The following is an 18,375-nucleotide window of genomic DNA, read 5'->3' as shown; positions in this document are numbered from 1 at the left end:
TTCTGAGTCATCTTGAAAAGTAAGTTCACCCCGACAAAAAAAAAATCCATATTAAATGCCAAGTCTATATATATATTGTTACGGACGCGGTTTAGATGTTATTTACCGAGCGGTGGTATTGCCGCGACCGAACAGTTATTCCCCGACTAGACCCCGATTCCACCCAGACGTTGACCAAATCGCGCTATGCCAAATCAATGATGGAAAGGACGCGACGACTGGGAAAGAGGAAACGACGCAAGGGGTACAGTTCTCAAGACCTCCGGAGGAGGGTATAATTACAGTGGTGGAGAAAAGGGGGGTAGATTACACGGCAGAGTGAGGTAAAAGACACAGAAGAGATGGGCACTTAAATACAATCTTATCTATTCCCGGACAGACCACAGACAAACGGAACAAGGCTGACTTACACAGGGATTGATGGCAGGGAGGGACAGGTAGTTCGATGGCACAAGGTGCACCTTGGCTCGGGGACAGGATAAAGCACGGTCCAGTCCAGAAGATGCGGGGAGGCCTCACAGCGCTCGGAGGGTACGTCTTGCTTGCTCCAAGCTCAGCGCGCATCTGACGTCACCTCCCTCTCCCTGCGCATGCTCAGCGGGGAGTGACATGCCCTCGGCTGGTTGGCTCCGCCCCACTGGGGCCGGTCCGCCGCTTCCATTGGGTGCGGGGGTTGCCAGGCTCCGCCCTTGACGAGGAGCTGACAGGGAGCCCCTATTTGGTAACCCCGTCGAGCACATGTTCGATGGCGGCTCGTTGGGGAGGCCTGGTGCCCTCCCAACACCCCCTACCAACCAAGCCGGAGTGAGGACGCGCACTCCCCACGCCCGCCGCTGCCGTTGCTGTTGTTGTTGTTGTTGCTGAACCGTGAGGAAGAGCTGCGGGGAGGTATTGGGAGGTCCTAAACTTCCTAACGGTGCCATACAATCACATTCTGGTGCAACGAAGGGTCAGAATTAATGGAAACGAGTCCTTAACTGACATAGACTAAGAATAACTAGCAAGATGTCCTATAGTTGTCTTACATGAGATGCGGTGAACCTGGGCACGACATTTAATGGGGGAAATAGGGGGAGGTCGGGTCTACAGGGTGTTGTTTACAGAAAATGGGATGAGGGAATGGGGGATTGGGGATAGTTGGGAAGTATTGAGGAAATAGGGGAATATTTACAAGCGGATATGGATGGATGCAAATCCCATATCCGCAACAATATATATATATATATATATATATATATATATAATATATATATATATGCATACACACTACTTGACCAAAAGTATGTGGACACCCGAACATCGCACGTCTCATTCCAAAATCATGGGCATTAATATGGAGTTGGTCCCCCCTTTGCTGTTATAACAGCCTCCACTCTTCTGGGAAAGCTTTCCACGAGATGTTGGAACATTGCTGCGGGGATTTGCTTCCATTCAGCCACAAGAGCATTAGTGAGGTCAGGCACTGATGTTGGGCGATTAGGTCTGGCTCGCTGTTGGCGTTCCAATTCATCCCAAAGGTGTTCGATGGGGTTGAGGTCAGGGCTCTCGGCCAGTCAAGTTCTTCCACACCAAGTTCAACAAACCATTTCTGTATGGACTTCGCTTTGTGCACGGGGGCATTGTCATGCTGAAACAGGAAAAGAGGAAAGGACCTTCTCCAAACTGTTGCCACAAATTTGGAAGCACACAATCATCTAGAATGTCATTGTATGCTGTAGCATTAAGATTTCCCTTCACTGGAACTAAGGGGCTGAGCCCAAACCATGAAAAACAGCCCCAGACCATTATTCGTCCTTCACCAAACTTTACAGTTGGCACTATGCATTCGAGCATTCGGGCAGGTCGCGTTCTCCTGACATCCGCCATACCCAGATTTGTCCGTCGGACTGCCAGATGGTGAAGCGTGATTCATCACTCCAGAGAACGCATTTACACTGCTCCAGAGTCCAATGGCGGCGAGCTTTACACCACTCCAGCCGACGCTTGGCATTGCGCATGTTGATCTTAGGCCTGTGTGCGGCTGTTTGGCCATGGAAACCCATTTCATGAAGCTCCGGAAGAACAATTGTTGTGCTGACGTTGCTTCCAGAGGCAGTTTGGAACTCGGTAGTGAGTGTTACAACAGAGGACAGACCATTTTGATGTGCTACAAGCTCCAGCACTTGGCGGTCCCGTTCTGTGAGCTTGTGTGGCCTACCGCTTCGCGACTGAGCTGCTGTTGCTCCTCGACGTTTCCACTTCACAATAACAGCACTTACAGTTGACTGCGGCATCTCTCGTAGAGCAGAAATTTGATGAACTGACTTGTTGGAAAGGTGGCATCCTATGATGGTGCCACGTTGAAAGTCACTGAGATCTTCAGTATGGCCCATTCTACTGCCAATGCTTGTCTATGGAGATTGCATGGCTGTGTGCTTGATTATATATACCTGTCAGCAATGGGTGTGGCTGAAACAGCCGAATCCACTAATAAGATGGGGTGTCTGCATACTTTTGGTCATGTGGTGCATATATATATATATTTTTTTGTTGTTGTTGTTGTTGTTATATAAATAGGAATGAAATTCCTGCGAGGGGCGAAGTGTGAAAAAATTCTGACTCAATGCAGGGTTCGAACCACGGACCTCCGTTGATAACGCGTCAACAACCCACTGCGCTATTGACCCAGCTGCAATCTCCTCAGAACTTTTCCACACTTAACACGGCGAGCTTTATAATGGCCGATGTCTTACGTGCCTGCTAGGCAGACCCCGAATGTAAGCGTAAGTGTATATATATATATATATATATATATATATATATATATATGCGTATGTATGTGTGTATATGCAGAATATATATTTCTTGTGTGTATATATATATATATATATATATATATATATATACTGTATATACAGTATATATATACTGTATATATATATATATATAAATATACTGTATATACAGTATATATATATATCTAGATATATATATATATATATATATATATATATATATATATATATATATATATATATATATATATATATATATATATACGTATATATATATATACGTATATATATATATATGTATATATATATATATATATATATATATATATATATATATATATACATATACGTATATATATATATACGTATATATATATATATATGTATATATATACATATATATATATATATATATATATATATATATATATAGATATATATATATATATATATATATATATATATATATATATATATATACGTATATATGCATACAGTGCCTATTGACCCTATTGAAAGTCTACGCCACGCCCCATTTAACAATTTTCACCTTTTGTTGCCTTATAGCGTGGAATTAAATTGCATTAAAATCAGACTTTTCCACCTTTATTTATACACCGTAACCGACAATTTATTATTATTTTTATTTTTTTGTATAGAAGCTTACGTCTGCCTTCAGGCACCTTTAGAACCCCTTAGAATTACCCTTTAGAACCCATTGCAATTACCTTTTAGAACCCATTACAATTACCCTTTAGAACCCATTACAAATACCCTTTAGAACCCATGAAAAGTACTTGCTGTTCAGGGTGGAGGGAGAGGACATTATAAAAGTGAGGAAATTATCGCGTCCATCGGGTTCTTTGCTCTTCGATCAAATCGATAAGCAGCACCTGATCTACAGGTTAAGGCAAAACGTTTTCGGTAACTCGATCTTTACTCTTTGAAATAACTATGTCCTGCTCAACTAATAACGTGAAAACAACGTGTTTCCAAATGGAAACTTGCACTAAAAGTTGGAAAAATGCTGGAAGTTTATCTTATAAAGTCTGACAGCATGTTTACATGAAAAAGTAAATAATTACCAAGCTTTCTTTGGAATGTTTATTATCCAAGATACCTTTCATGCTTCTGAAGAGTCTTTTACTGTGAAGATGGTTTTTATCCCTTGGCTTGTTGCAGCGACCATCAATTTAGATGTGTGCGTGCTTCCTGTCGCATGCTTCCTGTCGCATGCTTCCTGTAGCTGCTTGATATCGGATAAGCCGCCATGGGAAATGGAGAAACTCCGCAAGCACATTGTACAGTAAGCTCCATGACAATTCCCAGTATCCTTCATCAACCAGTCATAACAGTGTTTCCTTTTTGGCTGCTGATTGGCATCATTGACGGCATATTGTTGCCATGATGGAAGCGTATGCGCCAGCGTTGCATGCTGCCTTTTCTTTGCCTTTTCAAATATTGTTCGGAGGATGAAACATACGGGACAAATGGTGTCCCGGAAAGGTTTCAAACAGGATACGGGACATTTCAGTAAAAAACGGGACGATACCGTAAAATATGGGACACCTGGTCAGCCTGGCTCGACCACTACCACCCAATCCCTGGCGGTTGCCAACACACCCAACAACCATCTCTTAATCCCACCTCTTCCAACTTTAGCCTACTGCAAAAACGTCACCACACCATTTTCCTCTCCTCTCCCTTCCTTGCTTTCCATTATATATACTAGTACCCGACTGCAAAGCCGCAATGAGCCGGCGAAGCCAAAGCCTCTTGCCACTATTTTACCCATCACTATGGCATCAGTAGTTAGGTAGTTGGTAGGTGGAGTAGGTACCGTACCTAGTTCAAAATGACACCATTTGCATTCTGGATGAGATTAAAATTTATAAAATTTCCTTCTTGATTAATTCGGTGAATTCCGTCTCAACTTCGGATATTTCCGGCCGTGAAAAACTACCAATAATTCCGTGAAAAACCGTGAAAAACTACCAACTACCAATAAGCTTTCTAAAAAATAATTCTTCGTCAATTTTAGAATATTTGACGCCGTTTTCAGCCTCCGAAACCGGTAATAAGCTTTTTTGAAATATTTTTTCCAATGCTCGAATCTCATTGGTTCCGGTGTTTGGTGAAGATTTTCGTTGAAGATAACCAGGGCCCGTGTGGGCCCGGGAAACGAGGTTGGTCTTAAAGTATTTTAATTACAAATTAGAGGTGCATAAGATTGTGAATCAAAAAAAGACGGGTGAAACAAACTCCTATTGAACTTTTTCGCAATTTTTTATGCATACTTCCGCATCCGCAAGATGGCGGCCTCCATGGAGCGATTTGGTGCGTCAAAACTTCGAAATTCTCAATGGATCCAGCAAAATCTGGCTTTTCAACATAATACGTGCGCGTTCATTCACAAAACCGGCTTCGCCGGCTATAACTTTGTTTCACCACCATATTCTCCACCCCACTGTGCTAACACCTGATCAGGCATCACCTATACCTCCCTACTATCAACATTACTGGGCACGTGCTGAATCTATTGTTACGTTTGTGGGGGTAGGCATGAAATACCTCATAGGAAAGTTCAGAATGTGTTGGTTTTAGTATGGACTGTGTGACGCGAAGAAGAAGAAACCCATCTCAATGTACATAAGCAGGGTAAATGTTCAGGTTAAGAGCGTTTGCATGTCGCCATAAGGAGGGTGGTTTTGTGCTAATTAATTATCGGGCTTATGGTTAATAAATCTCCAGTATGTATTGCCTCCCTGTGTTTTTCCCCTGATGTTCTTATAAAACTCAGCCGGCCAGGCAATGGACTCATTTGTTCACTACGCCGCCAGGTCCGACAGACCCAGCACATTTGCCGATCGGCAAGTAAAGCCATCGTCGAACATCCGAGAGCTGAAGGAAAAAGAAGTCGTTTCGCCATCTTTGTCTCTCTCTTCTGGTCCTGGTTGCGTGGCGGACGGTCGCTCCTCTCGTGCGTGCTTGTGCAGAGAACCTTCGGAGCATTGTGGAGTTTTTGCAACATTGGAGGAGTGGGGTTTCATTGGACTGTGGTGTCTTTCGGGGGAGCTGGGGCCGCGTTGCGTTGGCGGTGGAAGCGAGGAAGGGTTGGTTGAGTGTCTGCTCGTGCCTGGGCGTTTTCTGACATGCGGTTTCCGCGCCATTATCGGGGCGCGTCCCATGCAGTCGGCTACACCGGCAGCAACGACCAACGCACCCTCAACGCACTTTGAGCCAGAGTGGAGGGTCAGCCCTACAGGAAGGGAAGTTATTTTTTATTTATCTTTTCCCCTTGTCTGTATATGAGTCTGACTTGAGACGTCTCACGTTAGGAAATAGTTTTTACATGGGGTGTAAAACATTCATTTTATTTGGTTTACAATTATTTATAATAAATTCATTATTTATTTTCAATGGTGTCGTGTTTCCGTGTCTGTGGGGCTCGGATTAACCCCGTGTCAGCCAGCCGATCAGGTAAGGCTTCGGGCTTTCCCGCGCGTTAAAAGATAATCCCACCAAGGTTCGAAGTACGCCTCAGAGGTGAAGCTCGTTTCGGGTATTCGTCTGAGGCCGGTCTTCATCGGCCACCACGGACAGGACTGTATGCTGACCTCCATAGAAATACCCGACCCGAAACGTGTTCTGGCAGTGAGGAACACATCCCCTAAGGAGAACTCAAACTGAAGTGAACTAGTTCATTGGCCAGAGGTGAAATAATTTGAGGCTCTTTCATCCCCAGGCCTCTTATTGGCATCCTTTGCAGAGAAAAATAAAGTTCTTTCCTGCACTACCACTCTGTCACTGCCTCTCTCGCAGACAACAGTGAAGCTCTTTGCAGGCCGAAGTGAAGGTCTCCTTACTTCCATGCCTTCGGCAATGCCATTCTGGGCTGGCAGAGGATGAAAAACAAACCAAACCTCCTCTGCAGGGCTGGATTTCAGCATTCTCAGCTTCATCAATAACATCATGGCGCTGACTAACTGGCCACAGCGGTCTATGGAGAAAGTCCAAAATGACCCCTCCTTATTTCTCTAAACTTGTAGCCAATGGTATAATTGGGTCTACCAGGCCATACCAGACCAGTTATGTTTATTTATTCCCCATAAGGGCGATAAATGATGACATCCGACAGTGTGTATGTTTGCTTACGCATTTCACACCTGTATGCCTAAAACATAACCTCCAACTGAACAAAGTCAATAAGTTTAACAAACAGAATTGTAAACGACTGTATGTTCTACAATAAATATTTATGACGTTAATAATACATTTTAGCTCCACATGACAGGTTGAAGCTGTAAAAATATAAAGATCATTATATAATTTTTTCTTTCCTCCAACACAAATTGAACGAGAGAGGAAATAATGTAATGGAAAATTTCTTCCTTCATCTGTTCCATGGTTTGACCCATGATGAAGCTAAATTAATTATTTGAAACTCCTGTGCAGCTGCATTAAACATGGGCCAATCCAAGCACTGGACTAAAGCTGTCATTAGCAAGTGTAGGCAAAACCCAATAAAGGCAAAGGCCTGCTGAGCTAGTGCCTCCTGCCACTTGTTGAGGCATGGCTAAATGTCGAGTAGGGTTAGTTGTGTTGAAACCATTCCAACTTCCTCTTTATGGGGTGGCAGACATTTCTAGCTGGAGAACTTTTCTTTTCATTTGAAGTACAATTCGCACTGTCTGCAATAGGGAATGGCACGAAGCAATACTAGGGGAGCTTCATTGCTAGTATGTCCTACCAAGCCGGGTAGATCAATGGGTAGGAGCCAGATGAAGAGTAGTCATGTCTGCAGGATTGATTGAGGTTCCAACTTATTAGCAGCTCATATAATGGAAGGTACCATGACATTCAACCACACTAATATGAGTGGCAGCCATTACTGTGATCCCCAAAGATATTTGGTGAGAAAGCTAAGAAAGATATCCAACTGCGGTAGCCCGATGATGATGATGAGGTAGGTAAGGGTGCTGAAATGTGGATGCAGACATAGGTGTGATAGGTAAGTGGAAAACAGAAAATGACAAGAAGCATACATGGACATTTGCATCATTAATGCATTAAAGTACAAAGAGAATGGAAACAATGCACTCCAATTGTCTGCACATAGTCCTGCAGGAAGTGAAACACACACACACACACACACACACACACACACACACACACACACTACCTGGTCTATGTCGAACACAAATATTGTGATGGTCCAGGCAAACGTTCAGAACAATATCCATGTTTGTTTCTTCTGTGTCTTTTCTGAATGTTTTTGTCTTTTCATGAGACACCACACATATTTTTGTTTCTGTTGGCTCAGCAGTGTGTTTAGGGCACCGTGCCCCGTGCACTAGGCCCACGCCCCCATTGGGTACCCACAGCCAGTACCCAGTGTGAGCTCACTTCCTAGCAATGCCGATGAACCACATCAGTACAGTATGGCTGTTGTGGTTGTTTGCACCCCTGTGGGTTCTACGTCCAGAAGCTGCCCATGTAGACAATGGGAACAAGCAGTTTGTACAGAAAGTAGCTAATGCAAAGTACGTGTACACAATTGAGTGCACACCTGTCTTTTGGCAGATAGTTTGATAGGATGGTGCATGGTACACTTACTTTGTCAGATTGGTGCTTCACAAATATTGTCAGATGGGTTTTTCACCGGCTCAGTCACCACCAAATTTGCCATCCTGGGAAAGCCAAGCTGGCCTCCAAAGCCAGTCGCCGACTGGAAATCATGCATCCTGTGAAGTCCTTCCTTGGCACACCTGAGCTCCTCACCACTTACAAAGGTTTCTCCTGCAGCTTGATGGAGTACTGCTCTCCCCTCTGGGCTGGTGCTCCTGCCTCACACCTAGCTCGGCTTCACGCTGTAGAAATCAAAGCCTTCAGAATCATTGGAATCTCCCGTGATGAAGCTATCTCCGAGGGCCTTTCACTCACTCACCGCAGGGAGGTTGGTGGTCTTTCTACCGACTACTCTCCGGCCTTGCTCCCCCAGCTCTGACTGTGCTCTGTCCCCTAAATATTCCTGCAGGTCGCACAAGATCTGCCTGCAACCCTCTTATGGTTAAACTGCCAAAATCAAGACTCTGCTCACTTTCACTCCTTCATTCCTCTTTTCTCCTGCCTCTGGAACAAACTCCCTCACTCTCTTCAATCCCACCCACCCCTCCAGGTTTTCAAAACAGCTGTTTATCACCATCTCTTATCTTCCCCATCCAAAACCTTGATCTTTTCTACCCCCATTAATACACCTCAAATCCACCTCCTTCAAATTCCCTGTTTTCTTTCCTGAAATCCCCTGTAGTGTCCATCTTGTTTATCTCGTGTATTCCACCCAGCCCTCTCCCTTCCACAAATCTCCTGATGTCCCTGTTCTCTAGTGTTGTTGTGTTTCCCTCTCTCCTCCCCTCTTGTCTCCCGCTCCCTTTATTATATGTTCTATGTGTTAGCTCTTATATGAGCCTCGACTTAGTATACAAAAGAAATCCCTCAGATAGACCGTTAAACTGGGTGTCCAGTTTGATAGCATTAGTTGATGGATGTAAATATCATATGGTGTCTTTCTTGGAGTGGGTGAGTTACTACTACTACTATTACTACTACTACTACTACTACTACTACTACAAAAGCACTACTACTACTACTACTACTACTACTACTACTACTACAATGACTACTACTACTACTACTACTACTACTATGTTTGCTCTTATTTGTATAAATGTGTTATTTGGCATTCTTTTTTTGGTGTTCTTTGGCGTTCTTTTACCTTCCCCTTATCTGTCTTGGTAGTGCTTTCTCTTCAAAATGCTCTACCTTGTCTACTGTAGTTCAAACCATGGACTTGCAGAGATGAGGAATTGAGCGACATTAAACTGGGAACATATGTTTGCCTGAGCTTGCCTGAGCTCTGAACGCAAATCTCTGTAGCCTTTCCAACAAAAGCACTACTACTACTATGACTACTACGACTACTACTACTACTACTATGACTACTACGACTACTACTACTACTACTACTACTACTACTACTACTACTATGACTACTAGTACTAGTACTACTACTATGACTACGTACTACTACTACTACTATGACTACTACTACTACTACTACTACTACTATGACTACTAGTACTAGTACTACGACTATGACTACTACTACTACTACTACTACTATGACTACTACGACTACTACTACTAGTACTACTACTACTACTACTACTATGACTACTACCACTACTATGACTACGACTACTACTACTATGACTACTATGACTATACTACTACTACGACTACTACTACTACTACTACAACGACTACTACTACTATGACTACTACGACTACTACTACTACTACTACTACTACTATGACTACAATGACTACTACTACTACTACTATGACTACTACTGCTACTACTACTACTACTATGACTACTACTACTACTACTATTATGACTACTACGACTACTACTACTACTACTACTACTACTATGACTAGTACGACTACTACTACTATGACTAGTACGACTACTACTACTATGACTACAACGACTACTACTACTACGACTACTACTACTACGACTACAACGACTACTACTACTACGACTGTTACGGTTTGTGACCTTTTTCTTCTTCCTTCCCCCACACCCCCCGGTGAGTTAGACCAAGTGGTTTGGTCCATGTGTATAAAGCCTATGATTGGTTGTGGGGCAGGGGAGTGGCCAGGAAGGTGATTCAGAGGAGTGAGTGGCCATTTTGGAGATGGGCTTGTGGCAGAATGCTTTTTCGGGGGTTGTGGAGTGTCCAGCTGCAATCTCCCTACCTGAAGGGTGACATTGATCAAACTCCTGCTGTCTACTACTGTTGGGCCTGCCTTGGGGCCTACTGTTGGGCCTCCTTTGGGGCCTACTACTGGGCCTGCCTTGGGGCCTACTACTGGGCCTGCCCTGGGGCCTACTTGTGGGCCTGCCTTGGGGCCTACTACTGGGCCTGCCCTGGGGCCTACTATTGGGCCTCCTTTGGGGCCTACTGTTAGGCCTGCCATGGGGCCTACTACTGGGCCTGCCTTGGGGCCTACTACTGGGCCTGCCCTGGGGCCTACTTGTGGGCCTGCCTTGGGGCCTACTACGGGGCCTGCCCTGCGGCCTACTGTTGGGCCTACTCTTGGACCTGCCTAATCTTGGCCCTGCCTACTCTTGGACCGGCCTACTCTTGGACCGGCCTACTCTTGGACCGGCCTACTCTTGGACCGGCCTACTCTTGGACCGGCCTACTCTTGGACCGGCCTACTCTTGGACCGGCCTACTCTTGGACCGGCCTACTCTTGGTCCGGCCTACTCTTGGTCCGGCCTACTCTTGGTCCGGCCTACTCTTGGTCCGGCCTACTCTTGGTCCGGCCTACTCTTGGTCTGGCCTACTCTTGGGACTGGCCTATTCGGGTTTTTCCCTCTTTTCTCCCTTCTTGGTTTTATGTGTGGGAAGAGATTTTCATGTGATAATCCATAAATAAAGACAGTGTGATTGAAGGCTTGGCTTGGTGTGCTTCAGGCCGTAACACTACTACTACTACTACTACTACTACTACTACTACTACTACTACTACTACTACTACTACTACTATGACTGCGACGACTACAACTACTATCACTACTACCACGACTTCTACGACTTCTACGAGTACGACTAGTAATCCACATGCCCGACTAAGGAATGTAGCAAACCCGATAACTGTCGGTCTTCCGCGTTTTACCAACATATACTTGGGCTCAGGCCAATCTCATTGGCACACTGGCGTAACCAAGAGAGTGTTGGGCGTCCGATTGCGCCAGGTTGATCAGATCATCAGGTTGGACCATGGTAAAGATTTGTGGCAAATTCCAGGGAGATATGAGCCGGTACATGTTCACTTAAACGACGGACATGTCCAAACAGGGAATAGCATCTCCTTGTAATATCGAGTGTGATCGAGTCGAGTCTAGTGATCTCACAAATGGTCCTGTTTGAGACTCAGTCACACCATCGGAACCCAAGGACATCGCATATGGAAAGCTTGTAGAGTGTCTTGGTCATTTTACAAAAAAAAGAGTCCAGGTCTCGCAACTATAGAGGAGAACAGGTAGGACGCATGCTCTGTAAATACGGAGCTATGATGGTAAACTAAGACAGTGCTGTTTCCAGACAGTGTCGAGTTGGCCCATGACAGAGTCAGCAATGCCAACTTGTCTACGCACATCAGGGCTGCAGCATCCAGATGAATGATTGGTGAAATTACTGCCATCACCCCAAACAAACAATAATTAATTCCTCACACCTTCAGTCAAACATCAGGTCTTGTCAGATTGGTTGTGAATGACTTAGCCAGGAACATTCTCAGGCTGACCCCATGAACTGGTGGGAATAATTGGCGCTATTAATCAAGTAGTCATATAATCTATTTTGTGCAATAACCTCAACTTTGTATCAATACCTCAACTTCCATCAGTTTCCGTCTGTCTGGAAGACAGACTCTCTCCTTTGTGAAGACAGACGCCAACATCACTGCAATACACAAACATGGTGCAAAAAACGGATCCTCTTAACTGCAGGCCTGTTCACTTGCTTCCGATCAAGAGTTGCAGGTAACATCATGTTGCAGGTAACATCAAATCCTTCCTTTTCGCCAACAGCCTAATGTCAGGTCATCAGTTCGGTTTCAGACCTGGTCATTCTACCTTGGACATGCTGCCCCTACTCTCCCAACAATGGATGGAAGCCCTCAATCTCAGACACGACATCCGGACCATCTCTCTGGACATATCTCAAGCATTTGATACTGTTCTGGCACCACTCCTTGATCTCCAAATTCCCTGCTTATGGCATCCATGGCCACCTCCTCTCAAGTATCATTGACTTCCTCTACTCCCATATTCAGAGTGTAGTGCTCAACGGTGTCCTCTCTCTCCTCTTTGGTGGTGCGGAGGGCCATGCACGTGGCTAACAAGGTCATGTGAATCGTCTCGGACGTGGCCTGGCCTGGCAGCTTGCTGGGTTTCTCCAACCTCGTCATGCTGGGAGCGAGGGCCTGGGATTTGGAGACTTAATTTATGCCATGTTATGCCTGCAGGGAACCGAGCCCGTGAGATCCAGTAACGTGCCGAATACAACAGCTTTGTGGCCAGCTTTGGTTGGGCAAAGGGAAGGCACCCGTGGCTTGATGGGTTATGCTGACTTCCTTGTCGAGGACACGCACACTTGCACAGGCATGGGGGCTTGAGATATGGAAGATCCATGTGGAAGGGTGGCCTGAGATATGGCAGACCCAGGTGGAAAGGTGGCCTGAGATATGACAGACCCAGGTGGAAGGGTGGCCTGAGATATGGCAGACCCGGGTGGAAGGGTGGCCTGAGATATGGCAGACCCGGGTGGAAGGGTGGCCTGAGATATGGCAGAACCGAGTGGAAGGGGGGCCTGAGATTTGGCGGACCTGAGTGGAAAGAGGAGCCTGAGATTTGTTGAACCCGAGTGGAAGGGTGGCCTGGGATTTTGTGGGCTCAGGTTTGAGGGGGGCCTAGGGTTTGGTGGGCCCGAGTGGAGGGGTAGGGGGGACCTGAGAAAGATGAGGACTTGTGGCGTTGACGATGGGTCGTTTCCACAACCCATACGCACGGGTGCATCGGCCGTAGTGTGTGTGTGTGTGTACATGCGTTGTTGTGGTTTGTTTGGCTTTGCTTTTTGTTTTGTTTTGGCATGTTTTGTTTTGTTTTGTTTTGTTTGGCATCGTGTGCTATGCATACGCACACATATTGTTTTTGTGCGTTGTATGGATATTTCATGACCCGGGTGTAAGCAGCTGAAGGCACATCAGACATATACATTTTGGGCAGTGGTATGTTGTGTACACGCGTCTTGTGCATTGCGTGTTGTGTGTGTTTTGTGTGTGCGTATGCACGTGATGTTGGAGGTGGATGCTTTGGGCCCGGTGGGTCTCCGTTGCATCTCCGGGGGCCCACCCACGTGTGGGGATGGCAGGCGGAGGCGGCTTGCATGCATGCACATACACACACACACGCATATGCATGAACACGCTCATACATATACACACATACACTCTCATACACAAAGGTGGATACATCGAGACCTGGGAGGGATCCGCATTCCACCAATTTAGACCCGCGTTTGGAGATGACAGCCAACAACACACACGCACACATGCACACACAACACACAAACACACAAGGGTTGAAAAAACCCGTTTCCCATGGGGGTGGGGGGGGAGGGCTAATGAAGGCAAGAGACGAAGAAATAGAGGAAATCACAGCGTTGTCCACTGATTAATTGATTCCATTAAACCCAAAACTATTGGGATTGTTTCGCTCTTCACGTAATTTAAATCATCATAATAATTAGTAGAGGGGTCAATATATGGTTGAACCCCCAAAAAATTGATACAAAAGGTTTCTCAATGGATTCTGGTACAATTGGGCATGCTAAATAACATACTAAAAATCTAGTAACATCTGACTTCCGGAAACGGGTCATTTTCAAGATGGCCGCCGGGAGCTTAAAATGGCCATATCTCAATTATTATTCAACCTAGAAAGGTGGTTTTGGTGTCTAACCCTAGGTTTTAGGGCCCAAGGAATCCAATTGAATCAATAAAATTACCATCAGTTAATTATTTATTGACAAGTCCAAGATGGCATCCCAAGGTGACATCCTGATCCACTAAAATGGCTCTGTCGAATAGTAGTCAACCTAGAGAGATTTTTTCAGTGTGTATACCTAGGTTTAAGGCACCCAGGAAATCATCAAAATTACTTAAATAAGCACAAAGTAATCAGGTAATCCAGTAAGCCAGGTTTACCAGCCCATTAGGCATTTGTTGTCTTATACAGTTAGTCGCTATTCATCGTCATCCTCCGACTCACCAGCTAATGAACCAAGTGTGTGTTTCAGATTGGAGATAAGAGTGTAATGTGTCTACACCACTGCCACCTGTGACTCCAGTCCACAGTATTCAGTGATCATGACAGACAAAGGTTTGTACAAAGCTTGAGAGGTTATGGCAAGGGACAGACTATTTTATATTGGAGAGGGGGACTGAAAAATCTGACAAACAATTTATTTTCATCTCAAAAGGAATAAGTATATTATTTGGTACATGTATGCATAAACAAAATCCATATTTTTTTGGACATTTCCAAAAGAAATGTACACAACTTTTCCCAGCTATAGCCTGGGGGGAAGGGGGGCACTCCATGTGTTCAGGGTAGTAGGACTGTGCCACCCATAAGGGTGGCTTTTTGGCAATTTGAGTATATTCAAGGGTGTGGAAAATTCCATGTGTTGTATATTCAAATTTTGTCACAGTTAACTCTCAGTTAACTGTCAGTGGCCATCTTCAGGAAACAAAAAGAATTTGGAAGTCAGAGTTTTGTACTAATTTTTGGGGGTTAGGTGGTTACTTTCCATATATTGACCATTCTAGAGGCTATTTGCATTTCGTTATGATTTTGTTAAGGCACTAATCATACGTGTATTAATTTCTTCTTTTTTTCTTCAAGGTACAAGATTCCCTGGTGTTGGGCTAGCGGCTAGGGTGCCGGCTTAGGATACCTAGGATCCTGGGTTAGAATCCCGGTCAATCGCTGAATTAACACCAGGGGGGTTGACTCAGCCTGTCATCCTTCCGAGGTCGGCTAATTGAGTACCAGTTCACTGGTAATTCCCTGCTTGTCGTTAAAGGCGGCAAAAAGGGTTGGCGTCAGGAAGGGCATCCGGCCGTAAAACATTGCTTCAAAAAGGGGGACCGAAAAACAACAACAACCACAGTTCCCGAAAAAGGCCAACCCCCGCTTGCGGGGAAAAATGGCCTCTAAAGGTGGTACAAGATGAGTGCATCCTGCAGTGACCAGATCTGTCCCATTTGTCAAGGCAAATTGGAAGATGGAGGTGACGTAGGCAAGATTCGCCAAAAGGGTGCTGATGGGATCAATGAAGCTCGTGTTCGGAGAGGTGACACCATTGCTGTGACTGCTGGCTGTAAAGTGCATTTGAACTGTCGCAAAATGTACACAAACAGTATAGAAATTGATCTTCATTTAAAGAGGAAACAGGGTGGTGAATCCAGTACCACTAAAAGGAGTACTAGGGTTTCTGAAGGTCCGTTCAATAGCAAAACTGATTGCCTTTTCTGCGGCACTAGTGTTCAGGAAGGAAGTGCAGACTATAGTTATTTGAAAACTGATATCTTTGCAAAGAAAATATTGCTATGCTGTGATAACCGGCAAGATGAGTGGTCTTTCAAGGTCAAAGGTAGAATTGAATACTATCATGGGGATCTACACGCTGCAGACCGTGTATCATCAAGATTGTAGCAGCCATTTCAGGTGTGGCCGTCATATACCCCTGCAATTTCAGACAGATCCTGATCCAAAGCAGAGGAAATCTGGAAGGCCAAAAGATGAGGTCCAAGAACAAGCCTTCTCAAAGATGTGTGCATACCTTGCAGCGAATGATGAAGAACAGCTGACTGTTTCTGACCTTAGGTGTAAAATGAAAGAGTATTTGTCTAAGGCCGATTCCCTCCCCTATGGTAATCAATACCTAAAAAGACAGCTGAAGGAACGGTATGGGAACTGCATATATATTGCAGAAGGAGAAGGTTTAGATGACATAGTGACAATGAGAGAGAAAACGTCACACATCCTCAGATCATACTTCAACAGCACAAACCAAGAAGGTGATGAAGAGTCGCAGAAGAGAGCAATACTTTACACAGCTGCAAGGCTCATAAAAGGTGACATCAAGACAAATGTGCCACCCGTTAACGATCAGTACCCGACTACAGAGACACTCAAACTCCAGCCCGCTCTTGATTACATTCCAGAATCACTCCGCATTGTATTAAAGGCCTTATTTGTTGGTAAAGACACATGGCGAAAAGTTGCTAGCATTGGCCATGCAATCATACAGGCAGTCCGACCACGAGCTGTCCTTGCCCCTTTGCAAATTGGCCTTTCAGTGCAAATGCACCACTTAAATCGGTCTAGGTTTCTTGTGGATACCTTGTGTCAGATGGGGTTCTGCTCTTCCTATGGCGAAATTCAAAGGTTTGAAAAGAATGCTGCAAATTGTGCTGCACCAAACATGCTTGGTAAGGATATTGATGTGTTGAACATGGCCTTGTTATTCGCAGCAGACAATGTAGATCATAACATTCTTACAATCGATGGGAAAGGAACATTTCATGGGATGGGCATGATAGCTGCCTTGACACCAGGACAGAAGACAGACCAGAGTATCCCTAGGCACAAAACAACAGAACTGAATGTTGTAGAGTAGTCAAAGGTTGTGATAATAGATCATCGTTTTGCCAAACACCTTCGCCGAGACATCACATTCACAGAACTTCCGAGTTTCACTGAATGTGACACGAAGGTTGATCTGCTTTGGGAGTTGTCGTTCAACTTCAAACAGGCCACACCAGGTTGGCAGGGGATGATGCACATTATTTATCAGGGAAACAAACACCCAGGCCAGTCTTCAGTCAGGTATCTACCGATGATAGACATGTACTCGGGGGACAAGACGTGCAATCTGTCAACATTGGAGTTCCTTTCTGGTCTTGCGTCCATGCACCACCTTGCCCCAGTAGTTACATTCGACCAGCCCCTATATTGGAAGGCGACAGAAATAATCCTGGATTCACCACCAGACAGCCACCTAAAATCCATTGTCCTGCTGCTAGGCTGCTTTCACACGTTTATGAATTTGCTAGGAGCGATTGGTACACTGATGGAGGGCACAGGACTTAAGGACATTCTAGAGGTAGTCTATGGTGGAAATGCCGTAGCCCATATGATGACAGGCAAATCGGTTCAGAGAGCATTCCGTGGCCATCTTCTTGTAGACAAATGTCTTAACCGTATGATAGTGTCAGAGATGGCAGATGATAGTCCCGAATTTGCAGCAATGGTTGAAGAGTCTGAAGGGATGTATACTGCACTATTGAACGGTGAGATGACATTAGAAACTGTGTTCACCTCAGAGACCCTCGGTCGAATAAACGAAGAGCTGGAGAAAAGGAAGATGGAACTGGGTGCTAGGTCCAAGACAAGTCAATTGTGGCTGAATTACCAAAGCATGGTAAAAGTTGCTATGTCACTGATAAAGGCAGATCGAACAGGTTCTTGGCTGATGCACCTACGTGCCGTTCCTGACTGCATTCCGATATTCGCCGCAGCTGGGCATTACAGTTACCTGAAATCAGCATATGCCTATGTCCAAGAGATGGGTCAGCTTGATATCAACCACCCAGACATATTCAGAAAATTCGAAAAGGGTTTTCATGTTATCCGTCGCAGCAGCCAGTTATGGGCAGGCCTCAGTTCAGATCTTGTCATTCAGCAGACGTTGATGAGGTCGTTGAAGACCACTGGAGGTCTGACACGTGGAAGCGGATTGTCTGAAGAGCAGAGAGCCCTTTGGACCATGTCAAGCCCCATAACATCAGAGTACAATATCGCAATGCAGGAGTTCACAAACCTATCATACACGACATCTGAACAGCACAAGGATTTGACGGAGTCAAGGATGAAAAGGGACGCTGCTGACCT

The sequence above is a fragment of the Myxine glutinosa genome, chromosome 9, assembly GCF_964187855.1.
Source record: "Myxine glutinosa chromosome 9, kmMyxGlut1.1, whole genome shotgun sequence".
NCBI classification, from domain to species: domain Eukaryota; kingdom Metazoa; phylum Chordata; class Myxini; order Myxiniformes; family Myxinidae; genus Myxine; species Myxine glutinosa.
Note: the sequence above shows the minus strand (reverse complement) of the source record.